Genomic DNA, 25716 nt, shown 5'->3' on the forward strand with positions numbered 1-25716 from the left:
TGTGCTGACTTTGTTGAAACAAATAAAAGATAAGCTTGAAGACATTAGAAAATAGAAAACCATAAAGTGGTTGCTTTGTAAAGGAGGAATTTAAGAAAGATAACAGTGTTGCTGTTTTAGTCACTAAGTCATGTCCTACTCTTTGCAACCCCATGGACTGTAGCCTGTTAGGCTCCTCCATCCATGGGATTTCCCAGGTAAGAATATTGGAGTGGTTTGCCATTTCCTTCTCCAGGGGATCTTCCTGACCCAGGGATTTAACCCACACCTCCTGCACTGGCAGGCAGGTTCTTTATCACAGAAAAGCACATGGATAAATGATAGAGACAACATTAAAAAGCTATTGTAATAGTTTGCACAAGGAAAATTATTTGAGAGCTACTAATGAATAAATAGGTATCAATCATAAAAATGATTAGCCACACCTTAACACTATATTCAAAGTGTAGATAAAGTTATAAATATGTCTAACAATCTGTGGATAATGTGCAATTAGGATCAAAGGAAACTATATTAGGTGATAAATTAGTACCAAAGAAGACCTCAACTTCTTGGTGTGAACAAATAAACTGAAATTAAGCAGGGTAAACATAACATAGTAATGACAGGACTTAGTACAGCTCCTATAAGATAAAAACAAAGATTTTCTTGGACAGTGAGTCCAACATGAACGAACAATTTCAACAGTGGGCCCATCAATTATTCTACATGATAGTGTCTCATTCCTTTGTACTCCATAAACCAAACCTTAATGTTAAGGTCATTTATGGGCACCTTGCTAAGACAAAGGGGACAAAGATGATGAAAGTGGGCAAAAAACCAAATGATGTTAGGAATTTTGGAAGAACTGGGAATAATTTAAGGTTTATCATGTTTAAAAAAATGGATATAACACCAAGGTAAGATTCAGGATCTGTGAATAAAATATTGAACTTATTAAAGTGAGCAGTTTCCTAAAAGTTATAATTTCCTCAAGATGGAATGAACTACTTTTTATAGTAGTAACTTTTATGTCACCTGTGCTATTTAAACATAAGTTAGACAGGCACTAGGTGGAGAGTCACATTAGAATGTAAGGTTGGACTCTGTGCATATACACACTACTATATATAGAAGAGAGAACTAATAAGAACCTACTGTATAGCACAGGGAACTCTCCTCAATGCTCTGTAATGAGTTACATAGGAATAGAATCTAAAAAAAAGTGGATACATGTACACAGAGAACTGACTCAACTTGCTGTACAGCAGAAACTAACACACCACTGTAAATCAACTATACTCCAATTACAATTAATTTTTTAAAAAGGTTGGACTGTGTGATTTTTAAAAAAGTTTCCCAACCTGAAAATTTATTATTTGATGTGTGTTAGTTATCCATTACTGACTAACAAATTACTACAAGTTTAGTAGCTTAAAACAATACACATTATTTCAGTTTCTGTAAGTCAGGAATCTAGGGATGGTTCAGCTGAGTTCTCTGCTTCCCAGTGTCTCCCAAGGCTGCAATTAAGCTCTGGCCAGGGCCGAGGTCTCATGTGAAGATTTGACTGGGGAAGGATCTGGTTGTTTCAGTTCTTCAAAGGGTATTGTACTGAGGGCCATAGGTCACCATAGGTCACCCTCATTTTCTTAGCATGTGGGCCTCTCTAATATGGGAACTTGTGTTATCAGTATGTAAGCAGTCTGTTAACAAGATAGGAGTGACTACCTTGTGTAACCTAGCCACGGATGTGACATTTCAGCATTTTGCTCTATTTTCTTGGTTAGAAACAAGTCACAGGTCCTTCTCCATTCAAGACGAAGGGATTATAAGAAGGCATGACTCCCAGGAAGTGGGACTCTCTGGAGGCCAGGTCAGAAATCACCCTTGTCACACTATGAATCAATAAAAGAGGCATGTTTAGAGTTTTGAGGAGATAGGGAAAATTTGGGGGAATCAGAGAGTTGGTTATCTAGTAAAAAGTAAAAGGGATTGAGAAAGGGAAGTAAAAATTCAGCCAGAATTTAGCAATCTATGATACAATGTTCTTTAGGACAAAGTCTGTTATGTCAGAAACTTTGCTCTGGCAGAAGAGTTATAACTAATACCAAAATCTAATAAATGTATCACAAGAAAAAGAAAACTACACTTAATTTATAAACATGTGAAGTCTTTTTTATTTTATTTTATTTAACTTTACAATATTGTATTGGTTTTGCCATATATCAAAATGAATCTGCCACAGGTATACATGTGTTTCCCATCCTGAAACCCTCCTCCCTCCTCCCTCCCCATACCATCCCTCTGGGTCGTCCCAGTGCACCAGCCCCAAGCATCCAGTATCGTGCATCGAACCTGGACTGGTGACTCGTTTCATATATGATATTATACATATTTCAATGCCATTCTCCCAAATCATCCCACCTTCTCCCTCTCCCACAGAGTCCAAAAGACTGTTCTATACATCAGTGTCTCTTTTGCTGTCTCGTAGACAGGGTTATTGTTTCCATCTTTCTAAATTCCATATATATGCGTTAGTATACTGTATTGGTGTTTTTCTTTCTGGCTTACTTCACTCTGTATAATAGGCTCCAGTTTCATCCACCTCATTAGAACTGATTCAAATGTATTCTTTTTAATGGCTGAGTAATACTCCATTGTGTTATGTACCACAGCTTTCTTATCCATTCATCTGCTGATGGGCATCTAGGTTGCTTCCATGTCCTGGCTATTATAAACAGTGCTGCGATGAACATTGGGGTACACGTGTCTCTTTCCCTTCTGGTTTCCTCAGTGTGTATGCCCAGCAGTGGGATTGCTGGATCATAAGGCAGTTCTATTTCCAGTTTTTTAAGGAATCTCCACACTGTTCTCCATAGTGGCTGTACTAGTTTGCATTCCCACCAACAGTGTAAGAGGGTTCCCTTTTCTCCACATCCTCTCCAGCATTTATTGCTTGTAGACTTTTGGATCTCAGCCATTCTGACTGGTGTGAAATGGTACCTCATAGTGGTTTTGATTTGCATTTCTCTGATAATGAGTGATGTTGAGCATCTTTTCATGTGTTTGTTAGCCATCTGTATGTCTTCTTTGGAGAAATGTCTATTTAGTTCTTTGGCCCATTTTTTGATTGGGTCATTTATTTTTCTGGAATTGAGCTGTAGGAGTTGCTTGTATATTTTTGAGATTATAAGCAAGGTGAAAAGACAGCCTTCAGAATGGGAGAAAATAATAGCAAATGAAGCAACAGACAAACAACATGTGAAGTCTTAATAGATCATGGCATCTGATCCCATTACTTCATGGCAAATAGATGGGTAAACAGTGGAAACAGTGTCAGACTTTATTTTAGGGGGCTCGAAAATCACTGCAGATGATGATTGCAGCCAGGAAATTAAAAGGCACTTACTCCTTGGAAGGAAAGTTACGACCAACCTAGATAGCATATTCAAAAGCAGAGACATTACTTTGCCAACAAAGATCCATCTTGTCAAGGCTATGGTTTTTCCTGTGGTCATATATGGATGTGAGAGTTGGACTGTGAAGAAAGCTGAGCGCTGAAGAATTAATGCTTTTGAACTGTGGTGTTGGAGAAGACTCTTGAGAGTCCCTTGGACTGCAAGGAGATTCAACCAGTCCATTCTGAAGGAGATCAGCCCTGGGTGTTCATTGGAAGGACTGATACTAAAGCTGAAACTCCAATACTTTGGCCACCTCATGCGAGGGGTTGACTCATTGGAAAAGACCCTGATGCTGGGAAGGATCGGGGGCAGGAGGAGAAGGGGACGACAGAGGATGAGACGGCTGGATGGCATCACCAACTCAAAGGACATGAGTTTGGGTGAACTCTGGGAGTTGGTGATGGACAAGGAGGTCTGGCGTGCTGCGATTCATGGGGTCACAAAGAGTCAGACACGACTGAGCAACTGAACTGAACTGAACTGAAGCCTTAATACTAGCAAAGAGATTAATTAGTATAACAATAACAGCAAAAAACTATAACTTAATCAAGTACAGTTCTTTCCAGGCAGGCAAAGAAGTTTCAATATTAGAAAATTTATTAAGATAATCAATCCTATGGTTCAAAGAAGAAAAACTCCAATCCATGATCATCTTCACATATACAAAAAGGGGGGGATATCATTTAGTAACATGGAATATTTACTCCTGAATTAAAAGTCTTGATAAAATCAGAAATAAAGGTATGCTCCTTAAATAAATGTTTCAAAGTGTTAGAAGAAAGCTAGCTAGTATGGTAGACTGGTCACCTGACAGTCCCCATTAACAGCCTTCCTGTATTCACACCTTTTGAAAGTAACTTTGCCTCTCCTCCCATCAAGAGGCAAAGTCTGCTTCCCATGTCTTGAATTTAAGCTGCTCTTATTACTTGCTTAGGCTAACAGAATAAGGCAAAAGTGAACCTGTGTCAGTGTAAGCCTGGTCTACAAGAACCTTTGCTTCTTTCTACTTTCTCTCTTGGACCTCTGATTCCACCTTGAGCGTTAACTCTGACTAGCCTTCTACAGAATGAGAAATCAGATAGGGGAGAGTCAAGAGGTGCAAGTCAAGCCTTGGCAGCAGAGTTACCTCACCATCAAATGGTTGCCTGCAGACACATAAGGTAGCCAAATTACCAATTTGACTTGCAGTATCATGAATTAAACAATTGGTTGTTTGAAATCATTGTTCTGAGGTTATTTGTTTGACAATAGCAGCTGATACAGCTAGCAAGTCCATGAAAATCCTGAACTGATTTTCTTGGTTTTGGAAATGTTAACATCTGGCCACTTCATCACTCCATTCAAAAGAATGGAAGGAGGAAGGCAAGGAGGAAAGGATGGAGAGAGAAGAAAGGGGTTTAAGTTACATCCAAGTCACTTAATGTTAAGTTTCTGAATGGTGACAAAGGGAAACATAATGAAGTGATGAATCTATAAGAATAAGAGCTTTTACTATTGATTTTTCGATCAGACTTAGGATAGTGATACTTGGCTCATTGTCTCAAGATGAAATTATTTCTAAGAATGCCTTGATGCATTTAAAGGAGAATTGCCTTGGATGAGAATTTTAGCTGGGTTATGTCTTTTTCCCTTACAGATTGAAATGCAGATTCATGATAATTACTCAGACTTCCTATTCATTTTTTTTGTATTTGCCAAGATGATTACTGTAAGCTACAACACTGTAAATCACAGTGGAGACACAGAATTTCCAAAGGCAGAATATTACCTTCATGTTTCGGTTCAAAATCCATCTGCTTTTCAACATGTTCTTTTGGCATTTGAGCACTTTCCCCCTGGTTGTGCAATTAAAGGAGAATCTTTATATTTCCATTTTCTTTTGGAAAATATTCAGCAAATGATAGAATTGGAAGGATTGTTTGGGGGATACTATCTCCTTGCTACTTAATGCTTTTCATTTTTATTGCCATTGTTGTTGTGTAGTTTCTAAGTTGTGTCTGACTCTTTTGTGACCCCATGGACTGTAGCCTGCCAGGCTCCTCTGCCCATGGGATTCTCCAGGCAAGAATACTGGAGTGGGTAGCCATTCCCTCCTCCAGGGGATCTTCCTGACCCAGGGATTGAACTCATATCTTCCTGCATCGGGTTCCTGCATGTGGTTCTTTACTACTGAGCCACCAGGGAAGCCCTTTCATTTTTATTACATGTTACTAATTGCTCTGCATGAAACACTACTACTTTTCCTTTTCTGATGCTCTGTTGGATTGACTACAAAGTAAAATATAACTCAGATATTCAAGATTATCTCTTGAGGATAGCTAGTCATTCAATTATATGCCATAAAAATTAGATCTCTAGATTACACAAACCAAGGTAAATCTGAGAGACTAAATAGTCTATTAAACATCCAAAGTCATGATTAAGTAAACATTGTGAGCTCTAGACTCTTCTTGAGGAAGAAGCAATGGGCCTTGGGGATTTTTCATAAGTCCCCATAATGTCCTTGAATCAAACATTATTAAAGGATATGAGTAACTTAAGTCTGTTTAGAATCTCTAGAACCGAGATTTCCCTCTAAACTTAACCCCAACTCTTAAGTCAAATCTTATAAATGAGTGAACCAAACAGTTTTCAGGAGTAAACAGCCTTCTCTGTTTATTTTCTTCTCTGAAGGTCTATTATTTGACTGTAAGAGGGCTGTCCTGGCATAAAAGCTTTAGAACTCCATCACTGCTTAGTATTCCTCCCATCTCAGGCCTTCTCTTTTTGCTGTAGTCTTTTCTATTTATCTTACAGATATTTACCAAGCATCTGGTATGATCATGACACTAGGCCCTATGATAAAGAGGGTGCAGTCTTCCCTCAGGGAGAGATATTGAAGTCATTCTTTGAAAAACACTTCTTTAAAAGGTATTGTTACCTCCATCATTATCAAGAAAGCTTTTTGGCATCCTTCCCTTAAAAAGATGCATTCACAATTCCTTCTCTTTAATAATAAAAACAATTATGCTTTATCATCAAGTTCCAAGCTCAGTTTTCCTGCTTAGAAAATGAATGCACTCTAGCCAATAAACTAGATTCTGAAAAACTATGAAAAATATAACCTTAATTGAGTGGCAATCAGCAGCTGAGCTCTGGCAGGTTCGGACAGTGAGTCAGGAGGACAGTGAAGGTGCAAAGGGCTCTAAACACACTTCTCTTTCCATTACCATCACTGGAACGCACAATTATGCTTGGTCAAAAGCAGTACAACTGTTAACCACATGGGACAGAAAAATCTGTTTTGGGCAAATTCTTTTCACATGTAGCACTTCATCACTGTTTTTTGTTTGTTTCATTTTGTCACAAATAGCCTGTAAATTGGGAATCATTTCACTAGCAAAATGGCTATGGGAAAAATGTAACATGGTGTGAAAAATGTATCAATTTCTGGGGCTAGGTTTTGTGACAAGATCCAGTTCTTCTTAATGATGCAATACTCACAGCCAATCAGATATTGACTCCTGTCAAGCTTACCCCTGTAAATCCTCCCATTTCTCTACAATCTACAACCACAACCCTAATTCACTTCTTTTTCCTCTATTCTTTTGCTTTAGGTTCTAATTGGGTCTCCCCAGTTCCTGTCTTTCCCTTTCCTGTCCATTTTGATTTTAATCATCTTGAGACACACTTCAGTATTATGTTTGATACTGACATGCTTAAACTTCTTTCCTTGTTCTCCATTACCTACTGGGTAAGATTCACACTTCTGAGGCATGCAGGACACTCCTCCTTCTTGACACCATTTCTCTTGCCCACTCTCCTCAGCCTCCCCACTCTCACATGTACTCTGGCAGAGTCAAATTCATCTACTCACTCTGTCCTGTACCTACTCTTCTCTTCCTGCCCTTCTGCTTTTGCACTTTCAGTTCCCTTTAACTGAAACATCTTCCTTACCACTTCTACTGTAAATGCTATCTCTCCTTCTCGGGTCAAATCTGATGCCACCTTATTCACAATATCTCCCTAATATCTCCATGTAAATGGGGCCAATCTAACCCACTTCCCCAGCCTGAGTGGAAGAACTAGTTCTCATTTTCAGCTTAAGTCACTCTGAGGCTCTATTTTACAGAATATCCTTCCTATGGGATAGCTGCCCCTCCATGGTAACTCCAGCACCCCCAGGCACGCTTTCTCAGACCCCGTGGGCAATATCAATTACTCTCATCTCCAGGGTGGTTGTTGTTCAGTCATTCAGTCTTGTCCAACTCTGTGCAACCCCATGGACTGCAGCCAGGCATCCCTGTCCTTCTGAGGAGTTCACCTTTCAATGTCATATCTTTTTGCCTTTTCATACTGTTCATGGGGTTCTCAAGGCAAGAATGCTATTTCCTTCTTCAGTAGACCATCTCCAGGGGAGGGAGCCAGAAAAAGAGGAAACATGTTTATAAGCCAAGAGGCCCTTTTCTTTCACTCTTTTTGCTCTCATTATCACACTACACTGTTGGGAAAACACCAAGAGGGTAGTGTTATACCTGTGCCACATTTCATGTCCATTATTTGAGAATCTTTGTCTTCTTGGACACATACTACCATCCTCTGAAGAAGTTCCCTTGGAGGCTTCCCTGGTGGTCCAGTGGTTAAGACTCCATGCTTCCACTGCAGTGGGTGTGGATTCGATCCCTGGTCAGAGAACTAAGATCCTGCATGCCTCACTCGTGGTGTGGGGCCCCTCTCTCAAAAAAAGAAAGAAATTTCCTTGGGCCACCTAGGATTACATGACTGTTATTCCTCTGCCATCGTTTCCTCCACAGGAGGGACAGAAGGAAAAGCCTCTCTACCTTCAGGCACACATAGCTACCTCTTTCTCCGACCACTCAGAACATTGCTGTACTTTGGTTACTTGACTCCTCAAATCTACAGCATTGTAGCCCCAGAGCCTTTGCCCAGGGTAACATGGGCAGTGGCAGAATAGCTTGTTTTTGAGGGGTTTCCTTCTCAGCCCCAAGCTCTAGCTAAAGCCTCCATGCTATGCAAGTCAGGCAGCCTCCTCTAGCTGCCTAACTTGAATCTCATTACCATGAACAAAGCTTCACATCACTCTCCATTCAGGTAAATGCACCTTACAGTAAGCATCCAAGCCTTTAGAAGATATATTGGTTAAAATGCCCTTAGTTTTAAGTATCAAAAAACCTCCAAAATGAACAAACAACAAAAACCTCTAATTGGATTAAACTATAATGAGATTTGCTGATTGACAGATCTGCAAGCTTGAGAGGTGGGATAGGGTGAAGGATGACTTAATCCTGTAGATAGCCTTGTTTCCTAGTGATTCTTGGTACTATCTTTCTCTTCATACTGACTTCATCCTCAAGTCTGGTGATGGGTATGCTTAGAAGTCTGAGTCTCACACCTACATACAACATCCAGAGAGTTTCTGGGTCACTTCTGCAACCATTCCTCGAGAAGTGGGCAAAAAGTTTCCCAGGAGCCCCAGAAAACCACCCTTCAGGTCTTATTGGTCAAAATGGGGACTCGCATTCCTCAGACAATCATGGACAAGGAGGGACAAGATAACCAGTCAGGCTCACCCCCTCCATATGCATATTGGTTGCATGGGGCACAGGAACAAAAGTGGGTTCTGTTAGGAATGACAGTAAAGAATGCTGAGCAGGCATCCTCTAGAGAGAAATTTCATGCATGCCTCTTAACAGCTGCCTTCTTTCTGAACTGGTGATACACAAAACATCTCATACACATTGATTAAAATCTTAGATACTGCAATATTACTTATTTCTTTAAAAAAAGCTTTTAGAATCTTACAAACAAATATTGAGAGAAAGAAGACAGACACAAAAGGATATGTACTGTATGATTCCATTTATATAAAGTTCAGGCAACATTCTTTTGTGTTAGAAATCAGAGGGGCAAAGACTGAAAAGGGGCATGAAGAGAAATTTGAGGGATAATGTTCTGTTTCTTGATTTCTGCTAGTTACACAGCATGACTTTAATTTGTGAAAATCCATCCAGCTGTGAATATATGATTTATGTGCTTTTTGAGATGCCTGTTTTACTTCAATTAAAAAGGTAAACATTTAAAAATGAAATTACAGCATGAAGTGCTGTGCAAGTATTACAGATACTGAGGCAAACAAAGCCTACTCCAGGTTCAAGGGCTTCATAGCTGAGTGGAGGATTCATAAGTCTGTGTGTGTATGTGTTAGTCACTCAGTCGTGTCCGACTCTTTGTGACCCCATGGACTGTAGCCCACCAGGCTCCTCTGTCCATGGAGTTCTCCAGGCAAGAATACTGGAGTGGGTTGCCATTTCCTTCTCCAAGGTCATAAGTCCATAGCCCATCATTAAACAGTGTTAGGATATTTTCTATGATATGAGGCATCAAATCCAAGGTTGCGAAAGGCTTTCCAAGAAGGAAGATATGTCAGCTGAAACAAACACAGTGTGCTTGTGGGTATGAATTTGCCTGGTGAGGGATGAAGGATTGCTGTGGATGCAGAGATAACAGACCACCTGAGATTAAGTCAGCATGACTGGATTTGGGCGTTTAAGGGAAGAGCACACATCAAGGCTGGAGAGGCCAATGGAAGCCTTTCTGGTTATGTTAAGGAGGTGGACTTATCCTAAGGGCAAAGGAACATCATAGAAGGGAAGTTCCCTGATCTGTCATCAGCCAAGAGCATACTCAGCACCCGTCGTGAAGGGAACTCTACTTCCTGACTAAGAGACTGGAAGTAACCTCCATGAGGAAGCTGACAGGCCTTAGAGCTTGGCTGACAGGAATGAGCAGGAAGCTAAATGGTCTGCAAGTCAGAAATGATCTAAATTCTTACCCCAGTTTTCTTACAACCTTGATCTGTACCTTCAATCAAGGAGGAACAGGGAAGGGAAAGAGGACTTACTGACTAGATCCACTACTTAGGCTTAAAAACAGAACTTCTCCAGACAGAAAGATAAATAAACAAGTTCATTTCTCAAGAGTAGAGGAGCACAGCAAAGGCATTGAAGCATTAGGTGTGGTCAGGTCAAGTAACCAGTGTGGTGAGGCAGGGATGCTGAATGAGTGAAAAGGAGCAGGGTGGGAAATGCAAAGGTGACTCTGGGCCGAGTTCAGTCCTGGCACCATGGCAGACTCAGTTCAGTTCAGTCTCTCAATCATGTCTGACTCTTTGCGACCCCATGAACCACAGCACGCCAGGCCTCCCGGTCCATCACCAACTCTCGGAGTTTACCCAAACTCATGTCCATTGAGTCGGTGATGCCATCCAACCATCCCATCCTCTGTTGTCCCCTTCTCCTCCTGCCCTCAATCTTTCCCAGCATCAAGGTCTTTCCCAATAAGTCAGTTCTTCCCATCAGGTGGCCAAAGTTTTGGAGTTTCATCTTCAACATCAGTCCTTTCAATGAACACTCAGGGCTGATCTCCTTCAGAATGGACTGGTTGGATCTCCTTGCAGTCCAAGGGACTCTTAAGAGTCTTCTCCAACACCACAGTTCAAAAGCATCAATTCTTTGGCGCTCAGCTTTCTTCACAGTCCAACTCTCACATCCATACATGATCACTGGAAAAACCATAGCCTTGACGAGATGGACCTTTGTTGGCAAAGTAATGTCTCTGCTTTTTAATATGCTGTCTAGGTTGGTCATAACTTTCCTTCCAAGAAATAAGCGTGTTTTAATTTCATGGCTGCAGTCGCCATCTGCAATGATTTTGGAGCCCCCCAAAATAAAGTCTGACACTGTCTCCACTGTTTCCCCATCTATTTGCCATGAAGTGATGGGACTGGATGCCACGATCTTAGTTTTCTGAATGTTGAGCTTTAAGCCAGCTTTTTCACTCTCTTTTTTCACTTTCATCAATAGGCTCTTTAGTTCTTCACTTTCTGCCATCAGGGTGCTGTCTTCTGCATTATCTGAGGTTATTGATATTTCTCCTGGCAATCTTGATTCCAGCTTGTGTTTCTTCCAGTCCAGCATTTCTCATGATGTACTCTGCATATAAGTTAAATAAGCAGGGTGACAATATACAGCCTTGACATACTCCTTTTCCTATTTGGACCCAGTCTGTTTTTCCATGTCCAGTTCTAACTGTTGCTTCCTGACCTGCATACAGGTTTCTCAAGAGGCAGGTCAGGTGGTCTGGTATTCCCATTTCTTGAAGTATTTTCCATAGTTTATTGTGATCCGCATAGTCAAAGGCTTTGGCATAGTCAATAAACCAGAAATAGATGTTTTCCTGGAACTCTCTTGCTTTTTTGATGATCCAGTGGATGTTGGCAATTTGATCTCTGGTTCCTCTGCTTTTTCTAAAACCAGCTTGAACATCTGGGAGCTCATGGTTCACATATTGCTAAAGCCTGGTTGAGCATTACTTTACTAGTGTGTGAGATGAGTGCAATTGTGTGGTAGTTTGAGCATTCTTTGGCATTGCCTTTCTTTGGGATTGGAATGAAAACTGACATTTTCCAGTCCTGTGGCCACTTGTGAGTTTTCCAAATTTGCTAGCATATTGAGTGCAACACTTTCACAGCATCATCTTTTAGGATTTGAAATATCTCAACTGGAATTCCATCACCTCCACTAGCTTTGTTTGTAATGATGCTTCCTAAGGCCCACTTGACTTCACATTCCAGGATGTCTGGCTCTAGGTGAGTGATCACACCATCATGGTTACCTGGGTCATGAAGATCTTTTTTTGTTCAGTTCTTCTGTGTATTCTTGCCACCTCTTCTTAATATCTTCTGCTTCTGTTAGGTCTGTACCATTTCTGTCCTTTATTGTACCCATCTTTGCATGAAATGTTCCCTTGGTATCTAATTTTCTTGAAGAGATCTCTAGATGTTCCCAGGCTATTGTTTTCCTTTATTTCTGGAGGAAATACATTTCTAGAGAAGAGAATGGCAAACCATGGCAGACTAGATATTCTGAATGGCTCTCCACTATCACACTGCCAATTTCTTAATACATTTTCAAAAGCATGCTTTTCAGAGAAATGTTCAACTCCCAAGAAATCAAGACCAATACCTTAGGGCCAACTTATTCAAGTGACTGGGAGGGTGATGAAGGGAAGTGTAGGTTTCTAAGGGAGTTGGCTGGCTGAGTGACCTTCAGGAAGTCAGCAGGCCCCTTTAAATCACATTCTCTTCATGTGCAAAATGAGGGTGTTGAGCAAGGAGATGAAGACCCCAGATCTAGTGTTTCCCCTGTTTGGAGGCAGGGTACTTTCCCTCCCAAGTCCTTCAATTCTCACTATTGTGTTTACTGCTCTGACCTCTGTGAGGCAGAGTGGACCCTTGGAAGGTCATAGTCTCCCCTTTCTAGTCTTTTTGTCCTTTGGAAATTTAAAGCCTAATAAATTATTCAGACCTTCAAAATTTTCAGGTAAAATATAACATTAAGAATATTGAGCTTGGCCAAAAACAGCAGAAAAAAAGCAACTCTCATTTACTTTTTAAAAAATCCTAAATTTACTTCATATAAAGTTAATAATGTAAACAGTAGCTTGGGGGGGGAGGGTAATAAATGGCTTCCTCAGAAGAAATTCTCTGTTCCATCATTATGCAATTATACATCAGTATAAGCAGAATTTCTAGCTTCAGGTACATAAAAATACTCAGTGAATATTATCTTAGGAAAATGATAATACAGTCACTTGAATGAGCAATTTGTGTGTTTTAACAGGCTTATAGTTGTGTAAGAGTGAGTGCAATGTTCAGAAGTCATCCTTTAGAAATGATTTCTATTTCAGAGAAACAAGGTTCCAGTATTTTGGGGAAGTAGTTATGCAAAAAATTTTTACACAAAATACATTACTTGAAAAAAAAAACATTCATTTGGTTATGGTTATTTAAATTCAAATAAATTATTTTTAGGTTTTTTAAGGAGCTGTTGAAAAATTCTCTTTCAAGAAGGAGGCGGCTGTTGTTTTTCTTTGGGCTACCATATTTGCTTTGTTCCAGACAACAGGATTTTTAAACTTTTGTATTTGTTAAATCAGTGAGAAAAGATGCAGTCACTCTTCAGTGGTAGCTATGCAAATCTAACTGCAAACATATATGTAAATTATTGTAAGAAAATAAGATGGAAAGAAGGAATGAGAAATCCATAATAAGGAGGAAAAAAAATAAATTTTCACTGCTGCTGCTAAGTCACATCAGTCGTGTCTGACTCTGTGTGACCCCATAGACAGCAGCCCACCAGGCTTCCCCATCCCTGGGATTCTCCAGGCAAGAACATTGGAGTGGGTTGCCATTTCCTTCTCCAATGCATGAAAGTGAAAAGTGAAAGTGAAGTCACTCAGTTGTGTCCGACTCTTCACGACCCCATGGACTGCAGCCTACCAGGCCCCTGCATCCATGGGATTTTCCAGGTAAGAGTACTGGAGTGGGTTGCCATTGCCTTCTCCAGCTAAATATAACTCACAAGTGCTATTGGGAACTATTTATCCCTGCATTTTTCTCACTTACCAGGCATGAAGAAATATCATTAAGACCCTGCTATCATTTTTATTGTATCACTTTTTAAATTTATCCTATGCTTAAGTCCCCTCTGGGGGGAAATACACACTCTCATGCAGGGTTTTGAGAATCACCCTGGAAGGGATTCTGTGGAAAAAAAAAAGAAAAAAAAAAATATACACACACACACACACACACACATATATAAAATGTAACAGAAAAATGTGACTCAATAATTACTTGTCTTACCTACCCCATAGGTAACATTTAGGGAAATTTAAACCAATATTTTCCATTATTATAGGTAAGAACACTAATTTTCTTTTGGTACTAAGTAATATATTTTCTTACAGTGGAAATAGCTTATCAGAATGACAATAATTCATTCCCAATCTTCCCTACTGGAAGAGTTAACAAACATGGTTAAATACTGAGGGAGATAAACAACCAAGGTTAGGGTCCTTACTGGAAATACATTTAGAGTCCCTCAGTTCAACTCACTTTATTTTCCCACTTCCTGACTAACATGCAGCATTGTGCTTTGGCACTAGTACATTTTTACACACTTCTCGTGAACTAGCCTTTGACCAAATGATGAATTCACTTACTGTACCCTCTCTTCTGTAGCCCAGAAAATATGTCAAGAGCTCCAGAGTAAATATATATGAATTTTCACAGATCTAGAAATCAAATTAATGGTTACCAGGGTATACTGATTCACTTTGCTGTACACCTGAAACTAACACAACATTGTAAATCAACTAAAATCCAATAAAAGTTTAAAACATTTTAAAAATAAACTAAAATTGCAACCTGATCTCATCTGAGAAAAAATGACTATTTTCCTCATCGTCTTTTAATACACTCAGACAATAGAGAAGGAAGAAAGTTTTTAAGTGAAATATTCAAATTGAAATCTCAGACTAAAGGGTAGAGATTGAAATGACAAGTTCTCACGTGTCACTGAGTGACTTGCAGTCAAAGAACTAGGAGGTTTCAGAATTGTGCTTTGCTAAACATCCCTGGAATTGAATTCAAGAAGAGGATTATTCACAAATGATGAGGTCATCAATGAAGCACAATTAGGTTTATAGACAATAGGAAAGGGAAAAGCATGAATTGGTTAGATTCATGATGTATCAGATTAACCACAGAGATGTTAAGCAGAGAAGTGATTCTTCCTGTAGCAATAACTGTCAATATAATTAATCAAATGTGCTTATTCTCCTTCTATTCCTGGCATGACTTGTTATTTAAACCATATTGATTTTTTAACATTAAAATTTTTTATATCCAATCCTTTTAAAACATAGTTCGGAACTCCTTGATGGCCAGAAAAATTATCTTTTAAAAATATCTTCCTACAATGTCTGGCACTGGGTTGGATATTCAATAAGAACTGATTTGTATAAGGCTGAGCACTGAAGAATTGATGCTTTTGAACTGTGGTGTTGGAGAAGGCTTCCCTCTGGACTACAAGGAGATCAAACCAGTCAATCGTAAAGGAAATCAATCCTGAATATTCATTGGAAGGACTGATGGTGAAGCTGAAGCTTCAATACTTTGGCCACCTGATGTGAAGAACTGACTCATTAGAAAATACCCTGATGCTGGGAAAGATTGAAGGCACGAGAAGGGGACAACAGAGGATGAGATGGTTGGATGCCATCACTGACTCAATGGGAAATGAGTTTGAGAAAACTCTAGGAGATAGTGAAGGACAGGGAAGGCTGACATGCTGCAGTCCTTGAGGTCACAAAGAGTTGGACATGACTGACTGAACAACAAGGAAATTAAACAAAAATTGATTGTAATTTGAGCAATTCGATTAACTTTTTTTTTTCCTACTTAGAAATAACACATGGTAATTGGAGAAATTTTGAAAAACTCAGAAAAGCTAAAGGAAAATTTAAGAGTCATCATAAATCCTAAACACTCTGTCAATTTTAAAAAATAAAACAACCAGTTATTTTACTAGCAAAATGACAGAGGAATTATAACCCAGGACATGCGAACTACGTATGGCAAACCGTAGGCTAGTTCAGACAACAAAGGAGAGGAATGTTACTTTATAGAGAAAAGAAAAAAAAAGGGTGGGGGGAGAGTTGGGAGAGGTTGCTTTGACCTGGAAGTCCATTGGTGGAAATTCAACGGTGGACAGGTCAGGTGGTAACGTTGCCCATTGGCTGAGTAGTTGCCGTTCTCATTGGCTGGGCTGTTGCTGGGTAAGGAAAAAAAAATCTTCCTTTTTCCTGCATGGGTAGTAAAATAAGCTTCTTCCTGCCCAGGAATGTAGAGTGAGCTGTGAGAGGATCCTGAGAGCATCTCCTTCAGGGTTTCCCAACTCCATTTTAAATGTGATATCACTTTACTGATCTTCACAGTCTTTTCCCTACTCCTCTTCTGCCCTTAGAAATAACAGAAAATTCTTAGTCTTTTTGCTATATTGGTTTGTAAGAGAAAAAACTGTGTAAAGCTACACATAAAATTCAATGGCCCACAGTTCCCATCAATAAACATTCTTCTATAATACGACTTTTGTGCCAACATAGTATTCCATTTTATGGAAGCACCTCAATTACTTTGCCAAAATCTTATTGTCTATCATTTTTTCCATTATAAATTATTCTACTGTGATTATCCATGTTCATATCATATCAAATACACACAGAAATTAATAATTAATCAAGTGACTGGTTGATAAATCTGATAAGGCAGGTCATTTAATTTAAAAGAGACAAAGAATGGAATTAAGAAATAAAATGGGTTTGTATAATCATGTATTACCTATATTCCATGTAGAAAAATTACTAACCTCTTGAGTTTTGAAGTATGGCTAAGAAATAAAATACTAAAATTTTTTAAGAAAAAATAATGCCTTGATAAAGTGACTAATTTCTATTTTTAGGGTATAAAGTGATTATAGATAATCAAAGCCTTAAATCATTTAACAATGGAGCAAACAAAAGGCCTTGCATTTATTTTCTGCATAATTTTCTGTATCTTAGTGAGTTACTAAAAAAAATATGAGAAAAATGCTAGCTAATTTATGAAAGTTTGAAAATAAATGCATTCTATATAAATTATATAAATGCTGAATGAATTGATAAATGATCATTGCTCAATTTCAGTCTTAACTTGTGTCACATGTAAAAATCTATATTGCTTTTTTTAAAGCCTAAAACTCTATATTATAATTACATACTTATTTAATTCTCAGTAAAATGAGACCATCAGGCCAACATCAGATTTCTAAAAAATAACTATCATCAATACAGATGGATGAAAAAAACTCAAAAATATCTCAGAATATGCCATTTAAAGGAATCAGTGCATGGACTATTTGTTTCTATTTCTTTGCATTGGTTAGCCCTGGTGATCTTTTTTTTACCCAAAATTTCAATAGTAGATAAAACATCAAATTATTAATAAAAAAAAGCTTTAAGGGAAAGGATTATTACTAAGATTATCAGTCTTTTACCCAATTTGATCCCTTGCACCTGAAGTAGCTTTATACCTTAATTAAGGACTAATAAGTAAAACAGTAATAAAAGAAAGTATCAAGAGGAAAAGAAACAAAATGGAATTAAGCAACGGGATAAAGAAATTCACAAAGAATCTAGGACTAAAGGATTCACAATATTCTCAGAATTAAAATTGTAAATCTATCCCTGTAATTATAACCGGTTATTGCTTAATAAGGACATAAAGACTATCAAAGTCCTGAGAAGAATATGTTTAGGTAAAATACATTTACAAAGTGTCTAGACCCACATCATCACCATCACTCCCAGCCCCACCACCATCTTTATCAATTTACGTCATTACTTATAACAAAGGAATGTTCTGGTCAAAAATGATTTCCGAAGCATTTATTAAGCAGTAGGTTGCTAGAACTCAAGAATGAATAAATACAGTCCTCAAGAGTTAACACGTGGAAGAGAGAACGATTTGTAATAACAGCAGGTTTTTTTCTTGTTTTTCTTTATTCGCTAAGCTGTGTCCAACTCTTTGCAATCCCAAGAACTGTGGCCCGCCAGGATACTCTTTCCATAGGATTTCCCAGACAAGAATACTGGAGTGCGTGGCATTTCCTTCTTCAGGGGATCTTCCCAACCCAGGGATCAAACCTGCTTCTTCTGCATTGCAGGTGAATTCTTTACCACTGAACCTTCAGGGGCACTCATAAATAATGCATATTTAAGTTTTATTTATTTATTTTGGCTGTGCTGGGTCTTTGTTGCTGCACGTGGGCTTTCTCTAGTTGCAGTGAGTGGGGGCTACACTCTAGCTGTGATGCACAGGCTTCTCATCGCAGAGACTTGGTGCCGAGCAGTGCTCTTGGGCACATGGGCTTCAGTTGGTGCAGCTGCCAGGCTCCAGAGCACAGACTCGATAGATAGTTGTAGCCAACTGGCCCAGCTGTTCATGGCATGCAGGATCCTCCAAGGCCAGGATTTGAACTCATGTCTCCTATGTTGGCAGGTGGGTTGTTAACTACTGAGCCACCAGTGAAGTCCCAATAATGCATATTTAAATGTCTATTTTTCATCACCTTATAGAGTTAATCCATACAGTTACCCTTCCCCAACATAAGACATAATTCTTCACATATTTCTACTTGCCTCCCTCCCCCACTGCCTTCCACATTATGATGGTAAGCCAAAGAGCCCATTTGATATTCATGGTCTTGATTTAATGTGATTCAATACTTTGGTGAAGCGTGTGTGAGAGACAGGGTGTGTGTTAGAAGTAGAAATGAGCAGAGTTGGTGAGAGAGAAGGGGTGACCTGGAATATGGAGTTTCTTATGGTGAGTGACAAACACTTAGACAAAGGAGACAGTCCTAGTAGACTCAAGGCAGATAGTGGGGTCATAGGAAGGCTGTGTATGTGAAGGGCAGGGAAAAAAGATCTGCAGTATATTCAGGGCTCATTTATGACCTCAAGTGTTAGAGATAAGGAATCAGAGAAACCCTATTTCCGAGCCTTCTTGACACCTACTGACGAGGCTGTGTGACCCGGGAAATGTGTCTTACTCAATGTGTACTAGACTCACCTTTGACCCCTGCTTGTCAGGACTGCAAATGGGAATTTAGGCCGAACAACACGCTGCTGAATAACCAACAAATCATAGAAGAAATAAAAAAAGAAATCAAAATTTGCATAGAAACGAATGAAGATGAAAACACAACAACCCAAAACCTGTGGGACACAGTAAAAGCAGTCCTAAGGGGAAAGTTCATAGCAATACAGGCACACCTCAAGAAACAAGAAAAAAGTCAAATAAATAACCTAACTCTACACCTAAAGCAACTAGAAAAGGAAGAAATGAAGAACCCCAGGGTTAGTAGAAGGAAAGAAATCTTAAAAATTAGGGCAGAAATAAATGCAAAAGAAACAAAAGAGACCACAGCAAAAATCAACAAAGCCAAAAGCTGGTTCTTTGAAAGGATAAATAAAATTGACAAACCACTAGCCAGACTCATCAAGAAACAAAGGGAGAAAAATCAAATCAATAAAATTAGAAATGAAAATGGAGAGATCACAACAGACAACACAGAAATACAAAGGATCATAAGAGACTACTATCAACAATTATATGCCAATAAAATGGACAACGTGGAAGAAATGGACAAATTCTTAGAAAAGTACAACTTTCCAAAACTCGACCAGGAAGAAATAGAAAATCTTAACAGACCCATCACAAGCACAGAAATTGAAACTGTAATCAAAAATCTTCCAGCAAACAAAAGCCCCGGTACAGATGGCTTCACAGCTGAATTCTACCAAAAATTTAGAGAACAGCTAACACCTATCCTGCTCAAACTCTTCCAGAAAATTGCAGAGGAAGGTAAACTTCCAAACTCATTCTATGAGGCCACCATCACCCTAATACCAAAACCTGACAAAGATCCCACAAAAAAAGAAAACTACAGGCCAATATCACTGATGAATATAGATGCAAAAATCCTTAACAAAATTCTAGCAATCAGAATCCAACAACACATTAAAAAGATCATACACCGTTACCAAGTGGGCTTTATCCCAGGGATGCAAGGATTCTTCAATATCCACAAATCAATCAATGTAATACACCACATTAACAAATTGAAAAATAAAAACCATATGATTATCTCAATAGATGCAGAGAAAGCCTTTGACAAAATTCAACATCCATTTATGACAAAAACTCTCCAGAAAGCAGGAATAGAAGGAACATACCTCAACATAATAAAAGCTATATATGACAAACCCACAGCAAACATTATCCTCAATGGTGAAAAATTGAAAGCATTTCCTCTAAAGTCAGGAACAAGACAAGGGTGCCCACTTTCACCGTTACTATTCAACATAGTTTTGGAAGTTTTGGCCACAGCAATCAGAGCAGAAAAAGAAGTAAAAGGAATCCAAATTGGAAAAGAAGAAGTAAAACTCTCACTATTTGCAGATGACATGATCCTCTACATAGAAAACCCTAAAGACTCCACCAGAAAATTACTAGAACTAATCAATGATTATAGTAAAGTTGCAGGATATAAAATCAACACACAGAAATCCCTTGCATTCCTATACACTAATAATGAGAAAACAGAAAGAGAAATTAAGGAAACAATTCCATTCACCATTGCAACGGAAAGAATAAAATACTTAGGAATATATCTACCTAAAGAAACTGAAGACCTATATATAGAAAACTATAAAACACGGGTGAAAGAAATCAAAGAGGACACTAATAGATGGAGAAATATACCATGTTCATGGATTGGAAGAATCAATATAGTGAAAATGAGTATACTACCCAAAGCAATTTATAGATTCAATGCAATCCCTATCAAGCTACCAACAATATTCTTCACAGAGCTAGAACAAATAATTTCACAAGTTGTATGGAAATACAAAAAACCTCGAATAGCCAAAGCGATCTTGAGAAAGAAGAATGGAACTGGAGGAATCAACCTACCTGACTTCAGGCTCTACTACAAAGCCACAGTTATCAAGACAGTATGGTACTGGCACAAAGACAGAAATATAGATCAATGGAACAAAATAGAAAGCCCAGAGATAAATCCATGCACATATGGACACCTTATCTTTGACAAAGGAGGCAAGAATATACAATGGATTAAAGACAATCTCTTTAACAAGTGGTGCTGGGAAATCTGGTCAACCACTTGTAAAAGAATGAAACTAGAACACTTTCTAACACCATACACAAAAATAAACTCAAAATGGATTAAAGATCTAAACGTAAGACCAGAAACTATAAAACTCCTAGAGGAGAACATAGGCAAAACACTCTCCGACATACATCACAGCAGGATCCTCTATGACCCACCTCCCAGAATATTGGAAATAAAAGCAAAAATAAACAAATGGGACCTAATTAAACTTAAAAGCTTCTGCACAACAAAGGAAACTATTAGCAAGGTGAAAAGACAGCCTTCAGAATGGGAGAAAATAATAGCAAATGAAGCAACTGACAAACAACTAATCTCAAAAATATACAAGCAACTCCTACAGCTCAACTCCAGAAAAATAAATGACCCAATCAAAAAATGGGCCAAAGAACTAAATAGACATTTCTCTAAAGAAGACATACAGATGGCTAACAAACACATGAAAAGATGCTCAACATCACTCATTATCAGAGAAATGCAAATCAAAACCACTATGAGGTACCATTTCACACCAGTCAGAATGGTTGTGATCCAAAAGTCTACAAATAATAAATGTTGGAGAGGGTGTAGAGAAAAGGGAACCCTCTTACACTGTTGGTGGGAATGCAAACTAGTACAGCCACTAAGGAGAACAGCGTGGAGATTCCTTAAAAAACTGGAAATAGAACTGCCTTATGATCCAGCAATCCCACTGCTGGGCATACACACTGAGGAAACCAGAAGGGAAAGAGACACGTGTACCCCAATGTTCATCGCAGCACTGTTTATAATAGCCAGGACATGGAAGCAACCTAGATGCCCATCAGCAGATGAATGGATAAGAAAGCTGTGGTACATATACACAATGGAGTATTACTCAGCCATTAAAAAGAATACATTTGCATCAGTTCTAATGAGGTGGATGAAACTGGAGCCTATTATACAGAGTGAAGTAAGCCAGAAAGAAAAACACCAACACAGTATACTAACGCATATATATGGAATTTAGAAAGATGGGAACAATAACCCTGTGTACGAGACAGCAAAAGAGACACTGATGTATAGAACAGTCTTATGGACTCTGTGGGAGAGGGAGAGGGTGGGAAGATTTGGGAGAATGGCATTGAAACATGTAAAATATCATGTATGAAACGATTTACCAGTCCAGGTTCGATGCACGATACTGGATGCTTGGGGCTATTGCACTGGGACTCCCCAGAGGGATGGTATGGGGAGGGAGGAGGGAGGAGGGAAGAGGGTTCAGGATGGGGAACACATGTATACCTGTGGCGGATTCATTTTGATATTTGGCAAAACTAATACAATTATGTAAAGGTTAAAAATAAAATAAAATTAGAAAAAAAAAATAAAACAAACAAACAAACTGACTACAGACTCTTTATAGGGGAATTCCATAAAATACCTAAGTAAACAAAAAGTGAATATATACTTTGACTCAAAAATTTTAGAAATTTTCCTGCAAAATACTGTCATGTAGCAATCCACTTAGAAGCAAATTAAATAATCAATGGTAAGTTTAGGACGTAATTGAGAAGGAATACTCCAGGTAGACTTAAGTGTGGGTAAAACCCTATCTTAGGGACTTCCCTGGTGGTTCAGTGGCTAGGACTCCATACTCAAAATGCAGGGAGCCCAGGTTCTAACCCTATTCAAGGGAACTAGATCTAACATACTGTAACCAAGACCCAGAGAAGCAAATAAAAAATATAATCCATGGTTAAATTTGTTGTTTTCAGTCACTCAGTCATGTCTGACTCTTTGTGACCTCATGGATTGCAGCATGCCAGGTTTCCCTGTCTTTCACCATCTCCTGGAGTTTGCTCAAACTCATGTCTATTGAGTTGGTGTTGCCATCCAACCATATCATCCTCTGTTGCCCCCTTCTCCTCCTGCCCTATGTCTTTCCTAGCATCAGTATATAGTAAATTCATATTATAATATAGAGTAGATAGTTAAGCAAAGTTAAAAGCTGCAGAACAGTAAGTATAGTATAACTTCCTTTATATAATTTAAAAAATCATAAAAACCAATACTTATATAACATATACAGCAAACACTTTAAAGAGTATACTACGTGCAGGGCACTGTTCTAGGTGCTTTATGTATTAATTCAATCAGCTATGAATTATCATTATTACTATTCTGTAGATAAGGAAACTGAGACACAGACAGTGTAAGTAATTTGCACAAGAACCCCAAAATGTTATGGGGTAGAGCTTGAATTTTCTCCTGAACACCTGGGCTCCAAGGTCTGTGTTTTTAAGTACACTAAATTGCCTATTGCGTATATAAGTATATAGGAAAAAATTTGAAAAAAATATGTCCCTAACTGTCAACTATAGTTATTTCTGAAAAGGCGAAAACTTCTAACAATTAGAATATATTCACTTGTGTAATATTTTTTACCCTCTCAAAGAGAAGTCGCTGTATGTTTCTACCAGGGTTGTGTACAAGCCTGCACCAGATTGTGTGCAAAGTACAGTGGTGGCATTATTTAAAAGGGTAAGAATATGGTTATTAACTTGCCTTGAGGAATGAAACTTCAAGGAGGAGGGGACTTTTGAGTTCTGAAAGCTGAAGAGTTTGCCAGGCAGACATTCAAGGAGGGACACATAATTGGTGCTAATTAACCTTTTTGAATGGATGTAATCTAGGCAGAGGGAACACATATACGAAGTCTCAAAGGGAAGAGAGTAGAAAATAAGGTCAGAAAGATAGGCAAGGGCCAGATCATCAAGAGTCTTAAGTGTTAAGTAAAGGACATTATCTGGAGTCAATGAGGAGACTTTGAAGGGTTTTAAGTGGTGGACATCTCACTATTCTTAGCTTGAGGGTTTAATTTAAGCTCATCATTCTATTGAAGCTCACCCCACATTACAAGCTTTTATTATTCCTCCTGAAATCAGTTCATTTGTGGATATTGGGTTTTTCCTGAATTACTTCCAAAGGTGTCTTTGTTGATGTTCTAATGTTTTTGGCTACACTATGCATAATATATCTAGCCAAGGATAAGCTGATTATTTTTAAATAAGGTGTTATTGATGGCATAGGCCCATCAATGCATTTTTGGTAAGAATCCACCTATGATTCACTAAGCTGGCTTTACATGAAAATCGAAGCCATTTACGATCTGGGAGCCTGCCATGTTCTTTTGGATGTGTGAGAAGCCTCTCTCTCCTCTGGGATTTCAGAATTTGAAGCTGCTAGCTAAACAGTTGAGCAGAGAAAAGAGTCCACATGAAGCAAACAAAACATCCCAAAGAAATGTCTCCTTTTTGCAGTTCAGTAGCTGAGACTAATGTCTAACATTTATGGGGAACACTTTAGTGTGCAGGAATTGTTTGATACAGATAACAGCTCTTTTGTATTGTACCTGGACTCGGCAGCAAGTGGCACCTTCACAGGAGCCAACAAAGCTCCTTTTCCAGGAGAAATCAAATTTAAGCCAAGCTTCAAAGCTTTCATTTTCAATTATATTTTCAATTGATTTTCACTTTCAATTATATTTCTCCTGATCTATAGTCAAACTGAAATCTAGTGTATGCAAAAACTAATAATGTAGATCCTTACAGGGATCGATCCCTGAATCTGGAAGATCCCCTGGAATAGGAAATGGCAACCCACTCCAGTATTCTTCCCTGGAAAATTCCATGGACAGAGGAACCTGGTGGGCTATAGCCTAGGGGATCTCAAAGAGTCAGACAAGTCTGAGTGACTAAGCACACACACACACACACACACACACACAGATCCTATAATTGCTCTCCATTTCTACCTCCAACTCACAATCCTAAGAAGTTCTGATTGGGTTGTATCCAACACTTATATTTTAAAAGCCCAAACTTTCAATGGAGACTCAGTTGTCCCCATTTGATTTGTACATGTCCAGTTGGACTTTTCTAGTCTTTGTAGGTGGTATTGAACAACACTGCTTCCCAGGAACCCTCACAGGCATCACTTAAAACTCTCCCTTTGAACACTTATTCTATTGCAAAGAGATTCAACAACCTTCCTTATAAGGGCAGTTATTCACAGATTTGACTCATTGCGTGCACATGTGCTAAGTCGCTTCTGTCATGTCTGACTCTTTGCGACCCCATGGACTATAGCCCACAAGCCTTCTCTGTCCACGGGATTCTCTCTTATAAGTCTCCTGCATTGGTAGCTGGGTTCTTTACCTCTAGCACCAGCTGGGAAACCCTTGATTCATTGATTAAGATGTAAACCACACAACCTATTGCATGGAAGGAATGGAGACACAGATGTAGGGAATGGACTTGTGGACATAGCAGGGGAAGGTAAGGGTGGGACAAATTGAGAAAGTAGCATTGACATATATACACTATTATGTGTAAAATAGACAAACAGTGGGAACTTGCTATATAACACAGGAAGCCCAGCCTGGTGATCTGTGACGATCTAGAGGGGTGCGATAGGGAGTTGGGAGGGAGGTTCAGGAAGGAGGGGATATGTATATAAAGCCATGACTGATTCACATTATTGTACAGCAGAAACAAACACAATATTGTAAAGCAATATTGTAAATCTTCCAATTAAAAATATATTAATTTTAAAAAATGATGTACACTACACAATTTCCCCCAGCATCTGAAACTCTAAAAAAGGATTTTTTGGAC

This window comes from Bos taurus, chromosome 17 (genome assembly GCF_002263795.3).
Source record: "Bos taurus isolate L1 Dominette 01449 registration number 42190680 breed Hereford chromosome 17, ARS-UCD2.0, whole genome shotgun sequence".
Classification (NCBI taxonomy): Eukaryota; Metazoa; Chordata; class Mammalia; order Artiodactyla; family Bovidae; genus Bos; species Bos taurus.